General features: G+C 50.9%; 1 non-coding gene across 1 annotated transcript; it reads right to left on the reverse strand.

Annotated features, from left to right (window-relative positions):
* Positions 1–10,581: 10,581 nt before the first annotated feature.
* TRNAV-AAC lies at positions 10,582–10,654 on the reverse strand. The gene has a single exon. It is a non-coding gene; the product is annotated as a tRNA-Val (tRNA).
* Positions 10,655–18,139: the final 7,485 nt, after the last annotated feature.

Genomic DNA, 18,139 nt, shown 5'->3' on the forward strand with positions numbered 1-18,139 from the left:
TTGGGGCAGGGCCACAGTCCGGGCCCGCCCAGCCTCCCAAGTGGAGGAGTCCTGCTGCCCATGGAGCCAGGACTCCTGGGTTCTATTCCTGGCTCTCCCGCAGACTCCCAGTCTGAGCTGGTGCAGCCCATCTCGCCCTCCCTGGTGCCTCAGTTTCCCCCGTGTGAGACGGGTCCCAGTGTGAACGGCTGCAGCGCCGTGGAGAATCTCGTCCCTTCTCCTGGCGGCTCCTTGGTAGCCCTGGGGAAGCAGCCAACTGCTGCAGCCCCTGGCTCCCGTCTGGGCAGCCCGGGGTGGGGGTGGGATCTGGGCAATGGGAAGAAAGAATCCCCCCTTCCCCCACCCCACCCCGGGGACATGGGGGGAGGCTGGAGCTGCGGGGGCAGGGAGTCCTGCAGCCCTCGCAGGGGAGAAGGGGCAGGTTCCCGGCTTGGCTGCTGATGGGGGCGGGGTGGGGGGCACTGCTGGACTGGGGGCTCCCCCCTGCGGGGTGGAGATGGAGCACGGCCTGCTGGGAGCGGACGTCTCCTCTGGATGGGGAGGTGACACTGGCCAAATTGTGGGAGCCCCTGTCCCCCACCCCAGACAAGGGAGGGGCCTCTCAGCCTTGCCGGCTCGTCTCTCTTTCACCAGGATCGGCCCAGCACCTGGCCTGGCCCAGACCCCCCTTCCTCAGCGCCAGCAGCTGCCCATTGTGGGGAGTGGAGCGGCCGGGGGGTGGGGGCCTCTCAAGCCCCGGGAGCAGGGCCGGGCACTGGGGGCAGCGGCTGCGATGGGGGGAGGTGGGTTGGAGAGATGTCGGGGGGTGAAGCTGGGACTCAGGAGGGGAATGGGGCAGGCTGCAGGAGGAAGTGTGGGGGCCACCGGAGGGCAGCTGGGGGGCTGGGAAGCTGCGGGAGGGACACAGCCGGGGGTAGTGGTGACACCGCAGGGGGCTGCTCAAGAGGCAGTGGGCTGGGGCAGGGCGGAAGCTCGGACAGGGGTGGGGGTCAGGCTATTGCGGTCTCCTGTGAATGGCACCAGACTGCAGGGAACCCCGCCGGCAGCGCCCCTGCTGGGGGGTCTGGTCACTGCAGCCCCCCCCCGATGCACCCTGCTGGGGGCTCTGGTCACTGCAGCCCCCCCCCGATGCACACTGCTGGGGGCTCTGGTCACTGCAGCCCCCCCCGATGCACCCTGCTGGGGGCTCTGGTCACTGCAGCCCCCCCCGCTGCACCCAGCTGGGGCTCTGGTCACTGCAGCCCCCGCTGCACCCGGCTGGGGGCTCTGGTCACTGCAGCCCCCCCCCCCCGCTGCACCCTGCTGGGGGGTCTGGTCACTGCAGCTCCCAACCTCACACTGGAACTGGGCGGGGGAAGGTTTCTTCTCGCTCCCATTGGTCAGGGCTCTGCCTCCTCTTCCTATTGGCTGTCTCGGGAGGCGGAGTTTCCGAGAGGGCGTCACGTGGCCTTGAAGCGTTCGAGGCGGCTCCTGAGCAGCCCAACCCCGAGCGCCCTCCCCACTGCCGCCCCTCCCCTCTCTGCCCCGCCCCAACACCCACCGAGCTCCCCTCCCCAGTGCCGCCCATCCCCTCTCTGCCCCGCCCCTAACCCCTGAGCTCCCTCCCCACTGCCGCCCCTCCTCCATGCCCCGCCCCAACCCCTGAGCTCCTCCCCGTGCCGCCCATCCCCTCTCTGCCCCGCCCCCAACCCCCAAGCTCCCCTCCCCAGTGCCGCCCTCCCCTCCTCCCCTGCGCCCAACCCCTGAGCTCCCCTCCCCACTGCCGCCCCTCCCTCCCTGCCCCGCCCCCAACCCCTGAGCTCCTCCCCACTACCGCCCCTCCTCCCTGCCCCGCCCCCAACCCCACGAGCTCCCCTCCCCCACTGCCGCCCTCCCCTCTCTGCCCCGCCCCCAACCCCACGAGCTCCCCTCCCCACTGCCGCCCCTCCCCTCTCTGCCCCGCCTCCAACCCCGATCTCCTCCCCACTGCCGCCCATCCCCTCCTTCCCGCCCCAACCCCTGAGCTCCCCTCCCCACTGCCGCCCATCCCCTCCTCCCGCCCCCAACCCCTGAGCTCCCCTCCCCAGTGCCACCCATCCCCTCTCTGCCCCGCCCCAACCCCTGAGATGCCCCTCCCCAGTGCCGCTCATCCCCTCTCTGCCCCGCCCCCAACACCCCGAGCTCCCCCTCCCCACTGCCGCCCATCCCGCTCTCTGCCCCGCCCCAACACCCCCGAGCTCCCCTCCCCAGTGCCGCCCATCCCCTCTCTGCCCCTGCCCCAACACCCCGAGCTCCCCTCCCCAAATGCCGCCCCTCCCCTCTCTGCTCCGCCCCCAACCCCTGAGCTCCCCTCCCCAGTGCCGCCCCTCCCCTCTCTGCCCCGCCCCAACCCTCTCCCGAGCTCCTCCCCAGTGCCGCCCATCCCCTCTCTGCCCCCGCCCCAAACACACCCCGACACTGCTCCTGGTTTTGGGAGGGGAACAGGAGAAAGGACAAAAGAAGCAAGAGACGAAGAGAAAGGAGGGAGGGATGGATGGAGGAAAAGGTGAAACAAAAAGAACAAACCCTAATGTCCCCAGTGATTTTAAGGGACAAAATCCCAGGTACGGAATAAAATTCTGCCTCCTTAAGCTCGTGTTTTCCATGCCTAGAATTCAACTGTCACCAGATGGATCAGACTGAACAGGTTTCAAACCTCAAGGAGGCTCTTACCTTCTAAACAGGGACGGCTGTTTTCTAGTAAAATCAGGAAAAGGGAAGGGGAAAACTCGAAAGAGGTTCCTCCTGGCGCTCACGTCCGTGAACCCGAATACTCTCTCAGTCCTCAGAGAGAGACCTGGAGAAGGAGACTTGCTGAAGCAAAGCCACAGGGTCTCTGAGGTGTCCCTGGCCCCTCACCCCGTCCTGCCTGGCTGATGTCAGCATCTCTCTGTGAGGTCACCACCTCCCCACCACCTTTGACCAATAGTCTGAGGTCCTGCAAAAGGCCTTTGTGATGTCACTGCCGCACCCCTCCCTTGCTGGGCTAATGTCCTGCCCCTGGCCAGGCACTTTGGAGGTTTGAGCTACTCCCTGTGGATCACCCCACTCAAGGAGCGTTCGTTCTAGGCAGCAAGCCGGCTAGACAGGGAAACATCAGACGCTGCTCCCAATGCTACACTCAGTTTTTCAGAAATTAGTCGACTTTATGGCCAGAAGAGACCATTAGAGCATCTAATCTGACCCCCCTGCATATCACAGGCCTCCTGTATGACACAAGAGCTACTTTTGGGGCAAACACATTCCAGAAAGGCATCTAGTCTTCATGAAATGACATCAGGAGATGGTGAATCCACCACTTTCCTTGGTAGATTGTTCCTGTGGTGAATCATCCTCGCTGTTGAATATTTGTGCCTTAGTTGTAATATGAATTTGTCTCTTTTCACCTTCCAGCCACTGGGTCTTGTTATGCCTTTCTCTCCTAGATTCAAGAGCCCTTTAATACCCAATCTATTCTCTCCATGAAGGCCCTTGAACACTTCAATGAAGTCACCTTTCAATCTTCTTTTGATAAGCGAAACAGGTTGAGCTCACTAGAAGGCATTTTTCTCCATCCCTCAGAACATTTATTGGCTCTTTGGTCATCAGACTCCTGAACTGTAGCTGGATGTGGCTCTTGTTCTTCTGCACAACATAGCTCCTGGAGAAGAGGGATCTTCAAATGTACATTCCTATGATACCTTTGTTTAATTGATGAAAACATAAACTAGACAGTTAGAGGATTGGAACTGATTTCAGCTGATGGACAGCTTTGCTAGGTTTTTGTGCATTTGGACAGCGAAATGTTGAGTGTTTACATTCATATCAAGCACCCCCGTATAGTGGAGCTCCTGAACATAATGAAGAATGGAAATGAAAATGTTTTCCTTTTTAAAAAAAAAAAGAAGGTTATAAGAGAACACTGGGGCTTGAATCAAGGATCACTTGATCTACCATCAAGCACTGTACCACTAAGCTATACCCCCATGACCATGGACTCATGATCTCCAAGACTTTGAAGGACAGACCCTGCTTCCTCGAGATCCTTTGCCATTCCCAGACCAGAAGTGGTTTTAAAAATGGGGTTTGATTAAACTTCTTAAATGTGGTGAACACCACAGCTTGCACACCCACCGATATAGCTTCTCCCACTGACATAGCTGCCACCTCTTGGGAAGTGGATTAACTACACCCACAGGAAAACTCTCTCCACTCAGCACAGAGCAGTGGTTCTCAAGCTGTGGGTCAGGACCCCAAAGTGGTCATAACCCTGTTTTAATGGGGTCACCAAGGCTGGCATTAGACTTGTTGGTGCCTGGGGCTGAAGCCAAAAGTCTGAGCTCCACCACCCAGGGCTGAATCCCTCAAGCTCTGGTTTTGCCCTCCCCCAACTGGATAAGAGGGCACAGTGTGAAATGTTTGGGGACCACTGTTTTAGGATGACGTTCTCAATCACTTCTATGAAGTCCAATGAAAGCTATTCCTCACCCACCTACCCCTCCATCAGGACGGACTAGGTATGTTCTGCTGCCCTTCACTCATGCAGGAAGGATAATAACATTTCATTCCACTCAATCCTAAAGTGATTTGTAACCCGCCACCAGCCAAAACTGGTCATTCTGGGAAAGCGGCCCCATCATGCTGCATAGCTAGGCAGAGTAGGTGTGTCTGTGCAAACACGGTCTGTTCCTGAAGTCTTTCCCCCAGCTCCTCACTAGATGTGAAGGGGGAGCTCATTCAGCCTCTGCTTCCGCTTAGTATTTAAAAACTCCTTATTGTCCCTATCTCTGCTGACATTAGATTTCTCCTCCTGTCTTTTCCTTGATAGTTCTTATGAGGTGGCTGAGTGGTTAAGGTGATGGACTGCTAGTCCATTGTGCTCTGCATGCATGGGTACAAATCGCATCCTCATCGGATGCATTTAGTCATTACTCCTCCTTTGTAGACAACCATGTCCCCGTTTGGTATGATGTTGCTTCTTGCAAACAAAAACCTTCTCAGAAACTCAGAACTCTCTTGCTTTAAATAAAATGTCTAAATCCCAGATTTCTTAAAAAAAGAAAAATTCTCTAGTCCTGTATTTCTTAATTTATATCTCAAAAGGGAACATCCTCGTCATGTCCTCCAAACACCCTGGGACCAGCCCAAATTATTAAAATACCCTCAACCCGAGCAAGGCCAGAGCAGTGACCCAGAGCTAGTGTCTAGGCCAAGCTGTTCTGAAGGAGGCAACTCAAACATTTTCTCCCTGCTTCCCTTGGCAAGGTCTGACTGGGAGAAAAAAATTCCCCAAACTGAAAAACCAGTACTAATCTGTTTGGGGACTTTGGTTTGAAAGTATTATTGTTATTATTCTCTTCTGAATCAGTTCAGTTGAGTCTTTGTCCTCCAGGTGTGTTTCCAGCTAAAATCACATTGAGGGTACTGGACCACTGACCTATCAGCTCTTAACACCCAAACTTTCAGTAATTCCGTTATCAGTGCCTGTGAGTGTAATTGAAACAGCCATACTGGGCTGGGCCAAAGGCCCATTTAGTTCTCTGACAGCTGCCAATACCAGGTGCTCCAAGAGGTACTCAACAAGGCACCACTTGGAGTTGAACCCAGGATCTCTTGTTTACAAGACACGTGCTTTAGCCAGCTAAGCCATGGTGCCTGCTTGTGGCTCAGGGACACTCTCTGCCCACACCGGACTCCCTGCCATCCCCACTGGGGCCTGAAAAGCTTTGCTTGTGTTGGATTCTGCAAAGCAGAGGAGCAGGTGAGGTTTTCCTTGCAAGCTCTGTGTGTGTGTGTGTGAATCTTTGGCCAGGTCTGCACTACAAAGTTATTTCAGCATCATTATAATGCTCAGGTGTGTGAAAAACACACAACGCTCCCTCGATCAGCAGCTTTTGGCTGGTGCACACACTGCAATGCCACGTCTGGCGACAAAATAAAACCACCTCGACAAGAGGCCTAGAGCTTTGTGCCAAATTGTCAGTGTAAATGCTGCTGGTCATTATATCACCATAACTGGTCTCCACCAGTATCCCACCATGAACTCGCCTGCCCTGCATTCCTGCTACAGAGGCCGGACCTCTCTCCTTTCATAGCTCCAGAAAATTCTGACAGCTGAGCTGCTATCTACACCGGGATTAGGTTGATAGAACTGCATTGCCAGCCTAAGTAATGTAATTACACCAACCTAATTTCCTAGTGTAGACCTGTCCAAAGAATCGCACACACACCTTGGGAGCAAAACTTCACCTGCTCCTCTGCTTTACAGAAGCCAAACACGAGCAACACTTGTAAGGGCCCAGTGGGGATTGGCAGAGAGTCAGGTGTGAGCAAACATGCTGCTTTAAACAACAGTAGTTACCATGGCTTGGCTGGTTAAAGCACCTGTTTTGTAAACAAGAGATCCTGGGTTCAACTCCCGGTGGTACCTTAAAGACTGGCTTTTGGAGCACCTGGTATTGGCTACTGTCAGAAGACAAGATTCAGAGCTAGATGAACCTATGGTTTAAATTACACTCGCAGGCACTGATAATGGCATTACTGAGAGTTAAGAGCTGATAGGTCAGTGTTCCAGCCTGTCACAGATGACCCCCCTCCCTCTGGGACAGGGGCAGGTCTGGGCTCTCACACTAAATGCTCATTGTGGCTGCCAGAACCTGTGGGCAGCTCATTTAGTTTGCACTGGGGGTTGAGTCCTGCTTCATGCACCATGTGTGAGAATGAAAATCCTAAACCGCCCTTTGAAATAACAGATGCAGCAGGACGTGTTATTGTCCCTGCCCCAAAGCACACAGACCAATGGAGAAATGCTGTCAAGTCCAGGGTAATACTCCACTGCCAGTTTATCGTTTTTGCTTGCTAAACTCCCTTCCAACCTTGAGGGCTCCCAGAGCCCAATATTGAGCTTGAGCTGAGATGTCTACAGTGCAAATTTACCACCCCATGGCCCTAGCCTGGGAGCCTGCACTGGCACAGGAAAGCCATGAGTGTTTCATTGCAGTATGGACATAGCCCCAACCCACTCAGCTTTGGAACCCCTGTCCCCTGCCTAGCAAGTGCTATTGAATTGAGGATGAGTCCCTCAATCGGGGTCTGCCAAGCCCAGTTGTGCTGCCCTCGGTTCACACAACAAGGATAACAACCCTTTATTTCTCCTGCCCCTATAACATGGAGACTGGGAATCCAACACCAGCCACCAGTGATCATTTCGGCAAGCAACCCAACATATTTCCAACATACTGTAAAATCCACATGCAGACTCATACACGAAACCTTGCAAGAAAATCTTCCTGAGGGGGTCTGAAGCACCTGCTGCTGGAGGGAAGGAGGGAGCCGTGGGTTGGGATTGAGGAGCAGCGTGAGAAGGGGGGGCCTGTGGATTGGGATTGAGGGGCACCGAGAATAGGAGGGGGCTGTGGGTTGGGACAGAGGAGAAGGGTGAAGAGGAGCAGGCTCTGGTTGGGAGTGAGGAGCAGTGAGCATAGGAGGGACTGAGGGTTGGGACTGAGGGGCACTGGGAAAAGAGGGGACATGGGTTTAGGCTGAAGAGCATCTTCATTTGGGGATCCAGCATGACAGGGGAAGGAAGCAGGTGATTCTAATTCCTTAGGGATATTCTGTGTGTTTGTGTGTGTCTGTGTGTGTGTGCAGGGAAGGAACATGCTCTATGCCCAGAGGCCTTTATTCCTCCAGGCTGCAAGGACAGAGGGGCTGTCAGGAAGTTGCCCCTTCAAACCACACACAAAAAGGCCCTTCTGAGGAAAGAGAAAATCCTGAAGAGAAAAAGTAACATCAAAGAGGACTCTAGGAAGACAGTGTAAGATCTTGGTGAGTAGTTTATCACCTGACCAGGGACTTGAACCCTGGACCTTCAGATTAAAAGTCTGATGCTCTGCCAACTGAAAGCAGCAAAGAGTCCTGTGGCACCTTATAAACTAACAGATGTTTTGAAGTATGAGCTTTCATGGGTGAATACCCACTTCAGCTAGCCAGGCTCATGAAGAAAAAGAGCAAGTTGGTGCAGAGGAGAAACTAGTAAAGAAAACAAGAGTGGGAAACAATATGGGAAACCTGCTGCTCTCTCTGGCCCGGTCAACACTGTGAGTTTATATCGAATTTAGCAGCGTTAAAGGGCATTAACCCTGCACCCGTCCACACAACGAAGCCCTTTATATCGATATAAAGGGCTCTTAATACTGATATCTGTACTCCTCCCCGACGAGGGGAGTAGCGCTGAAATCGGTATTGCCATGTCGGATTAGGGTTAGTGTGGCCGCAATTCGATGGTATTGGCCTCCAGGCGCCATCCCACAGTGCACCATTGTGACTGCTCTGGACAGCAATCTGAACTCGGATGCACTGTAAAATCGGAATAATCCCGTAGTGTAGACATACCCTGTGATTAACAACATTGGTGGCTAATTGAAAGGCTGATGGTTGAAACCCAAGTGAAGATGGAGGTGGTTTTTTTTAGTCATGAGGGTTTTTTTTAGTGATGAGAATCCAGTACATTTTAACAGGCAGAAAAATCTCTTCAACGCTGGTCTAACCTCATTAGGCAAGCATAAGTGACACTTTTGCCAGATGCATTGGTGGTATAGTGGTGAGCATAGCTACTTTCCAAGCTAGTTAACCTGGGTTCAATTCCCAGCTAATGTAATGATGTGATGTTTTCTCTGCTGGGAAGTGATTTAATTTCAGTCACATTGTATCAGTTTATCAATGGAATGAGAGAATCCATGTGCTGCAGGTCATTCAACACACAATGGAGGAAGAAAGGGGCAGGACTATACAATGAGCTGTTGGAGTTATCCTGATATTACAATGTTTGGTTTATTTTTTAAAAAACTTCCTTTACTTCCCTCTCCCTTTTAGACTCAGAGGCTTTAAGGTCAGAAGGGACCAGTGTGATCATCTAGTCCGACCTGCTGCACCTTGCAGGCCCAAAGACCCCACCCACCCACTCCTGTAATAGACCCGGGAGGGGAGGCAGCTCTGTGCTCTGCCCCTCCCCCAGGCAGCACATGGAGGCCCTCTGCTCCCCTCCCCCCAATGGGTGTGCAGAGATGTACCAGCAGCACTGAGGTGGCTCCCTGCCCACTCTGCCTCCGTCCCTCCGTGCCACTCTCAGAAATGGCCGGCATGTCCCAGCATCCCCTGGGGTGGGGGGAGTGTCTCCATTCACTGCCCCTGCCCCGAGTACCAACTCCACAGATCCCATTGGCCAGGAACTGCAGCCAATGGGAGCTCTGGGGGCAGCGCCTGCAGGCAGCGGCGCACGGAGACTCCCTGGCCCCGCCCACCTAGGAGCTGCCGCCAGAGGGTTGTGTGTACCACTCACTTTGGGAGCTGCAGTGCCCGGGGTAAGCGCCACCCCTTCTGCACCCCAATCCCCTCCCCCAGCGCAGAGCCAGCACCGTGCACCCAAATTTCCTCCCAGAGCTTTGCTTGTCTTCCTTTCACCCAGAACCGTCTTTCTTCTCCTGGGATGCAAGTAGCCATCCCTGGGAAGCCAGGAGGCAGGCACAGGATTCTGCCTCCCAGCAGCCAACTGCACCTCCCCAGGCTTTGCAGAACGAATGGTGGTGCTCTACTAACCCCACTTAGCCACTCTGAGACACTTAGCTTCTGCCCTGCCTTCCTCAGCTCGACTTTCCTCTTTTGCCCCATTCCCACCTCACTTCCTCCTTTGGCAAGTCACACAAAGGAGGCCAGCAGGAACAGCCGGCCGCCATAGGCCAATCTCCAAGGGCAGAGGAGACCAAGCCACAAGGCTTCAAAAGGTGACCGGCCCAGATCCTCTAGCTTTCCCCTGCTGATGCCAAGGCTTTTTCACCTCATTTCACCACCCTCTGCCATGCAGGGGTTGAGTTTATCGCAGGGTTACCCAAAATTGGGCCAGCTAGTCAGCGAAGGGAGGACTAATGACCCACCAGAGTTTGGCAGAAAGCAGCACATTTATTATACTGACAGCTAAGCTCAAAAGAAGAAGTGGGGGGTGTCACACTCACACTTGCATACTCACGCTCCCTGGACAGGCACAGCACTGGGGATGTCAGGATTCGGCAAGGTAAGTGTCCCACAGCGCAGCTATGGATGGTGTGATGAAGGTAAATCTTCCTGAGGCACAATGAAATACAACGCAGAGAACCACTGGCCAGGCGGTCCGGGCAAAGGGCATTCACTGGAGGTACAAGCTTGTGAGCGCTCTCCTGAGCACATGGCCCCTTCCCCTTTTAAGGGCCTGCACCTCATGGCCTGTGACTAGAGATGACTTGACTGCATCTGGTTGGTCACACTCCACCTTGGGCAGTGTCCATGCTCTGGGTGTGTGATCGCTGCCTAATTAGCGTCCCAGACACCTTGTCTACCTGGGAGCTCTTCTGCTCTTCAACCAGCCCATTCATCCCACCAGCATTCCAGGAGGGAGCAGGAGGGGGAAAGCCACTTCAAAGGCATTCAGAGAGGGACAGGAGACAAAAGTGGGAGCAGGGGAAGTATAAGAGACCTTTTGAGCATAGAAATCACTGCTGCTCCTACAACAGCAAGGACAGGCCAGTAGGAGCTGGGAAAAACAAGCTAGCATGTTTCTGCCTGGTTTTGAACCAGGGACCTTTTGCATGTTAGGCAAACGTGATAACCACTACACTACAGAAACTCTGTCATAAGGAACTGCCTCTCCCTTCAGAAGAACATAAGAATGGCCATACTGGGTCAGACCAAAGGTCCATCCAACCCCGCATCCTATCTGCCAACAGTGGCCAATGCCTGGTGCCCCAGAGGGACTGAACCTAACAGGTAATGACCAAATGATCTCTCTTCTGCCATCCATCTCCACCCTCTGACAAACAGAAACTAGGGACACCATTCCTTACCCATCCTGGCTAATAGCCATTCATGGATTTAACCTCCATTCATTTATCTGCAAAAAGAAAGAGGAGTACTTGTGGCACCTTAGAGACTTACAAATTTATTTGAGCATAAGCTTTTGTGGGCTAAAACCCACTTCATCAGATGCATGCAGTGGAAAATGCAGCAGGAAGATATATACACAGAGAACATGAGAAAATGGGTGTTGCCATACACACTATAACAAGAGTGAGCAGTTAAGGTGAGCTATTATCAGCAGGAGAAAATAACCTTTTGTAGTGATTATTGGGATGGCCCATTTGCAACAGTTGACAGGAAGGTGTGAGTAACAGTAGGGGGACAAATAAACATGGGGAAATAGTTTGACTTTGTGTAATGACCCATCCACTCCCAGTCTTTATTCAAGCCTAATTTAATGGTGTCCACTTTGCAAATTAATTCCACTTCAGCAGTCTCTCGTGGGAGTCGGGTTTGAAGATTATTTGTTGTAATATTGCGACTTTTAGGTCTGTAAATGAGTGACCAGAGAAACTGAAGTGTTCTCCAACTGATTTTTGAATGTTATAATTCTTGACATGTGATTTATGTCCATTTATTCTTTTACGTAGCGACTGTCTGGTTTGGCCAATGTACATGGCAGAGGGGCATTACTGGCACATAATAGCATATATCACATTGGTAGATGTGCAGGTGAACGAGCCTCTGATAGTGTGGCCGATGTGATTAGGTCCTATGATGGTGTCCCCTGAATAGATATGTGGACAGAGTTGGCAACGGGCTTTGTTGCAAGGATAGGTTCCTGGGTTAGTGTTTTTTGTTGTGTGGTTGCTGGTAAGTATTTGCTTCAGGTTGGGGGGGCTGTCTGTAAGCAAGGACTGGCCTGTCTCCCAAGATCTGTGAGAGTGAGGGATCATCCTTCACGATGGGTTGTAGATCCTTGATGATGCACTGGAGAGGTTTCAGTTGGGGGCTGAAGGTGACTGCTAGTGAACATAAGAACATAAGAAAGGCCGTACCGGGTCAGACCAAAGGTCCATCTAGCCCAGTATCTGTCTACCGACAGTGGCCAATGCCAGGTGCCCCTGAGGGAGTGAACCTAACAGGCAATGATCAAGTGATCTCTCTCCTGCCATCCATCTCCATCCTCTGATGAACAGAGGCTAGGGACACCATTCTTACCCATCCTGGCTAATAGCCATTTATGGACTTAGCCACCATGAATTTATCCAGTCCCCTTTTAAACATTGTTATAGTCCTAGCCTTCACAACCTCCTCAGGTAAGGAGTTCCACAAGTTGACTGTGCGCTGCGTGAAGAAGAACTTCCTTTTATTTGTTTTAAACCTGCTGCCTATTAATTTCATTTGGTGACCCCTAGTTCTTGTATTATGGGAATAAGTAAATAACTTTTCCTTATCCACTTTCTCAACATCACTCATGATTTTATATACCTCTATCATGTCCCCCCTTAGTCTCCTCTTTTCCAAACTGAAGAGTCCTAGCCTCTTTAATCTTTCCTCATATGGGACCCTCTCTAAACCCCTAATCATTTTAGTTGCTCTTTCTGAACCTTTTCTAGTGCTAGAATATCTTTTTGAGGTGAGGAGACCACATCTGTACACAGTATTCGAGATGTGGGCGTACCATGGATTTATATAAGGGCAATAATATATTCTCAGTCTTATTCTCTATCCCCTTTTAATGATTCCTAACATCCTGTTTGCTTTTTGACCACCTCTGCACACTGCGTGACATCTTCAGAGAACTATCCACGATAACTCCAAGATCTTTTCCTGACTCGTTGTAGCTAAATTAGCCCCCATCATGTTGTATGTATAGTTGGGGTTATTTTTTCCAATGTGCATTACTTTACATTTATCCACATTAAATTTCATTTGCCATTTTGTTGCCCAATCACTTAGTTTTGTGAGATCTTTTTGAAGTTCTTCACAATCTGCTTTGGTCTTAACTATCTTGAGTAGTTTAGTGTCATCTGCAAACTTTGCCACCTCACTGTTTACCCCTTTCTCCAGATCATTTATGAATAAATTGAATAGGATTGGTCCTAGGACTGACCCTTGTGGAACACCACTAGTTACCCCTCTCCATTCTGAGAATTTACCATTAATTCCTACCCTTTGTTCCCTGTCCTTTAACCAGTTCTCAATCCATGAAAGAACCTTTCCTTTTATCCCATGACAGCTTAATTTACGTAAGAGCCTTTGGTGAGGGACCTTGTCAAAGGCTTTCTGGAAATCTAAGTACACTATGTCCACCGGATCCCCTTGTCCACATGTTTGTTGACCCCTTCAAAGAACTCTAATAGATTAGTAAGACACGATTTCCCTTTACAGAAACCATGTTGACTATTGCTCAAGAGTTTATGTTTTTCTATGTGTCTGACAATTTTATTCTTTACTATTGTTTCAACTAATTTGCCCGGTACCGACATTAGACTTACTGGTCTGTAATTGCCAGGATCACCCCTAGAGCCCTTTTTAAATATTGGCGTTACATTAGCTAACTTCCAGTCATTGGGTACCGAAGCCGATTTAAAGGACAGGTTAAAAACCTTGGTTAATAGTTCCATAACTTCACATTTGAGTTCTTTCAGAACTCTTGGGTGAATGCCATCTGGTCCCGTGACTTGTTAATGTTGAGTTTATCAATTAATTCCAAAACCTCCTCTAGTGACACTTCAATCTGTGACAGTTCCTCAGATTTGTCACCTACAAAAGCCAGCTCAGGTTTGGGAATCTCCCTAACATCCTCAGCCGTGAAGACTGAAGCAAAGAATCCATTTAGTTTCTCCACAATGACTTTATCATCTTTAAGCGCTCCTTTTGTATTTTCATCGTCAAGGGGCCCCACTGGTTGTTTAGCAGGCTTCCTGCTTCTGATGTACTTAAAAAACATTTTGTTATTACCTTTGGAGTTTTTGGCTAGCCGTTCTTCAAACTCCTCTTTGGCTTTTCTTATTACACTCTTGCACTTAAGTTGGCAGTGTTTGTGCTCCTTTCTATTTGCCTCACTGGGATTTGACTTCCACTTTTTAAGGAAGTCTTTTTATCTCTCACTGCTTCTTTTACATGGTTGTTAAGCCACGGTGGCTCTTTTTTAGTTCTTTTACTGTTTTTCTTAATTTGGGGTATACATTGAAGTTGGGCCTCTATTATGGTGTCTTTAAAAGGGCCCACGCAACTTGCAGGATTTCACTTTAGTCACTGTACCTTTTAACTTTTGTCTAACTAACCCCTCATTTTTGTATAGTTCCCTTTTGAAATTAAAGGCCACAGTGTTGGGCAGTTGAGATGTTCTTCCCACCACAGGGATGTTGAATGCTATTGTATTATGGTCACTATTTCCAAGTGGTCCTGCTATAGTTACCTCTTGGACCAGCTCCTGCGCTCCACTCAGGATTAAATCTCGAGTCACCTCTCCTTGTGGGTTCCGTACCAGCTGCTCCATGAAGCAGTCATTTAAAGTATCAAGAAATTTTATCTCTGCATTTCGTCCTGAAGTGAAATGTTCCCAGTCAATATGGGGATAATTGAAATCCCCCACTATTATTGGGTTCTTAATTTTGATAGCCTCTCTAATTTCCCTTAGCATTTCATCATCACTATTACTGTCCTGGTCAGGTGATCGATAATAGATCCCTACTGTTATATTTATACTAGAGCATGAAATTTCTATCCATAGAGACTCTATGGAACCTGTGGATTCGTTTAAGATTTTTACTTCATTTGAATCTACACTTTCTTTAACATATAGTGCCACTCCTCCCCCTGCACGGCCTGTTCTGTCCTTCCGATATATTTTGTACCCCGGAATGATTGTGTCCCATTGATTGGTCTCAGTCCACCAGGTTTCTGTGATGCCTATTATATCTATATCCTCCTTTATCACAAGGCACTCTAGTTCACCCATCTTATTATTTAGACTTCTGGCATTTGTGTACAAGCACTTTAAAAACTTGTCCCTGTTTATTAGCCTGCCTTTTTCTGATGTGCCAGATTCTTTTTTATGTGACTGTTTATCATCTGATCTGGCCCTTACATTATACTTCTCATTCCTCTGCTCCTGACTATAACCCGGAGATTCTCTATCATCAGACTCTCCCCTAAGAGAAGTCTGTGTCCGATCCACACGCTCCTCCGCAGCAGTCGGCTTTCCCCCATCTTCTAGTTTAAAAACTGCTCTACAACCTTTTTAATATTTAGTGCCAGCAGTCTGGTTCCACTTAGGTTTAGGTGGAGCCCATCTCTCCTGTATAGGCTCCTCCCATCCCAGAAGTTTCCCCAGTTCCTAATGAACATGAACCCCTCCTCTCTACACCATCGTCTCATCCACGCATTGAGACTCTGAAGCTCTGCCTGCCTACCTGGCCCTGCGCGTGGAACTGGGAGCATTTCTGAAAATGCCACCGTAGAGGTCCTGGATTTCAGTCTCTTCCCTAGCAGCCTAAATTTGGCTTCCAGGACATCTCTCTTACCCTTCCCTATGTCATTGGTACCTACATGTACCACGACCACCGGCTCCTCCCCAGCACTACACATAAGTCTATCTAGATGCCTCGAGAGATCCGCAACCTTCGCACCAGGCAGGCAAGTCACCATACGGTTCTCCCGGTCATCACAGACCCAGCTATCTACATTTCTAATAATCGAATCTCCCATTACTAACACCTGCCTTTTCCTAGAAACTGGAGTTCCCTCCCCCGGAGAGGCAACCTCAGTGCGAGAGGCAACCCCAGCACCATCTGGAAGGAGGGTCCCAACTACGGGAAGGTTTCCCTCTGCTCCCATTGACTGCTCTACTTCCCTGGGCCCTTCTTCCTCCTCAACAGCACAGGAGCTGTCTAAGCAGAGGTGGGACAATTCTACAGTGTCCCGGAAAGCCTCATCAACATACCTCTCTGCCTCTCTCAGCTCCTCCAGTTCCGCCACCCTGGCCTCCAAAGTCCGTACATGGTCTCTGAGGGTCAGGAGCTCCTTGCACTGACTGCACACATACGCCACCCGCCCACAGGGCAGGTAATCATACATGCGACAGTCAGTGCAATAAACTGGATAGCCCCCACTCTGCTGCTGGGCTTCTGCCCAGCCTTTAATTTCACCCTGCCAGTTAGTGAAAGGGTGGTTTACGGAAAGTAGTTTTGGAATGTGGTTCGGTTTATAGGTTTGAGGGGGGGGGCACGGGGAAGGGGTTAGGGCTGGCGAGGAGTTCCCACTCCCTTCCCACTCCCCTGCCAAACTCCCTTGCGAAACTCCCTGTTAGCAGCCCCTGGTCGCAAAGCTCCCTGGTCACTTGTGCGCGGCTTTATAAAGCCCTGGCCTGAGTGAATGCCCCGCCCACTGATTAAGGCTCAGCCAATTACCAGAGGCTTTGAGCTTTCAAACCTGCCTCCAACTGCCAGCCAGAGCACACGGTCCCTCAAACAACCAAACAAACAAACAGACTGACAAACACAAGCTCAGCACACAGCAAGTAACCCCCAAACACAAACAAACACACACTACAGACAGTCACTTACCCCACAGATGCTGTATTAGCTCCTCCTTCACCTGGAGAACTCCCTTGCGAAACTCCCTGTTAGCAGCCCCTGTTCGCAAAGCTCTGTGGGGTTCTGTTACTTTCTTTGTTGGGCCTGTCCTGTAGTAGGTGATTTCTGGGTACTCTTCTGGCTCTGACAATCTGTTTTTTCACTTCAGCAGGTGGGTATTGTAGTTGTAAGAACAGCTGATAGAGATCTTGTAGGTGTTTGTCTCTATCTGAGGGGTTGGAGCAAATGCAGTTGTATCTTAGAGCTTGGCTGTAGACAATGGATTGTGTGGTGTGCTCTGGTGAAAGCTAGAGGCATGTAGGTAAGTATAATGGTCAGTAGGTTTACGGTATAGGGTGGTGTTTATGTGACCATCGCTTATTAGCACTGTAGTGTCTAGGAAGTGGATTTCTTGTGTGGACTGGTTCAGGCTGAGGTTGATGGTGGGATGGAAATTGTTGAAATCATGGTGGAATTCCTCAAGGGTTTTCTTTTCTATGGGTCCAGATGATGAAGATGTCATCAGTGTAGCGCAAGTAGAGTAGGGGCATTAGGGGATGAGAGCTGAGGAAGTGTTGTTCTAAGTCAGCCATAAAAATGTTGGCATACTGTGGGGCCATGCGGGTACCCATAGCAGTGCTGCTGACTTGAAGGTATACATTGTCCCCAAATCTGTTATGAGTGAGGACAAAGTCACAAAGTTCAGCCACCAGGTTTGCCGTGACATTATCGGGGATACTGTTCCTGACGGCTCGTAGTCCATCTTTGTGTGGAATGTTGGTGTAGAGGGCTTTTTGGCCTGCTGCTTTTCTGTCTGGGAGGTTTTTGTCAGCCCTGGCACACAAAAAGGGCATCATTGCGAGCGCCCACGAAGGCGAGATGAATTTTTGCCTGCCATGCTCAGCTTGACTTGCTTCCTCACCCCATTCCTGCCTTAGATCCTGGGTCGCCTGGTGGCTGAAGATGGTCCATTGTCTCAAGCGGTGCCAGAGCCTGACACAGTTCCCCGGGCCGCCTTTGCTCTGCACATGCCGGCCGTGCACATTTGCAAATACTTTAAAGCTCCTGTCAGTAAGTTCTGGGGACAGTTGCTCACCTTCAGAGGAAGCTCCTTAAAATTGGCCTGTCTCACCCAGTGGTACATTGACCTCTGTTCAGACTGAGTCAAAGGGGGGTGGGGCTCGCCACTGTGGCCGCCGCTGCTGTGAGGGTGGCCACTGTTGCGGATGAAGCCATCCTGGAAGCACCTTCCACCTAGCCACCCACTGAAAATCCTGTAGGATGTAAGGTGTGGGTAGAAGAACACTAGGGGGGGCCTCCCCCTTCCCCCACCATTCGCCATCCCATACCCGGTGCTGCACCCAGTGGGGTAAAAAGAAAATACGGCCATATCGGAAGAGTCAGTTGCATTCTTTATGGTTACCCTGCCATTCCCCTCAGGTCTGACCTGCCCTCCAGCTCAGCCACCACTGAAAATTGAAACACAAAACAGTAGAGCCGTACAAGGCTTCAAAGCCCACCAGGCCCAACCGCTCTTCTAATATGGCAGAAAAGCCGAACTTCTCCTGACTAGGTAGGGACGTCCTATGGCCCCACAAGAAGTGGAAGGCCATCGTGTTCGGTCTCAGTAGCACTCGTGGAGCAGGGGGAAATACCTGGCTGAGGAAATTCCCCACAGATGGGTCTTGAGCATCACAACCTTGTAGGTAATGACAAGGTCCACTTACGCC

This window comes from Mauremys reevesii, linkage group 12 (genome assembly GCF_016161935.1).
Source record: "Mauremys reevesii isolate NIE-2019 linkage group 12, ASM1616193v1, whole genome shotgun sequence".
Classification (NCBI taxonomy): Eukaryota; Metazoa; Chordata; order Testudines; family Geoemydidae; genus Mauremys; species Mauremys reevesii.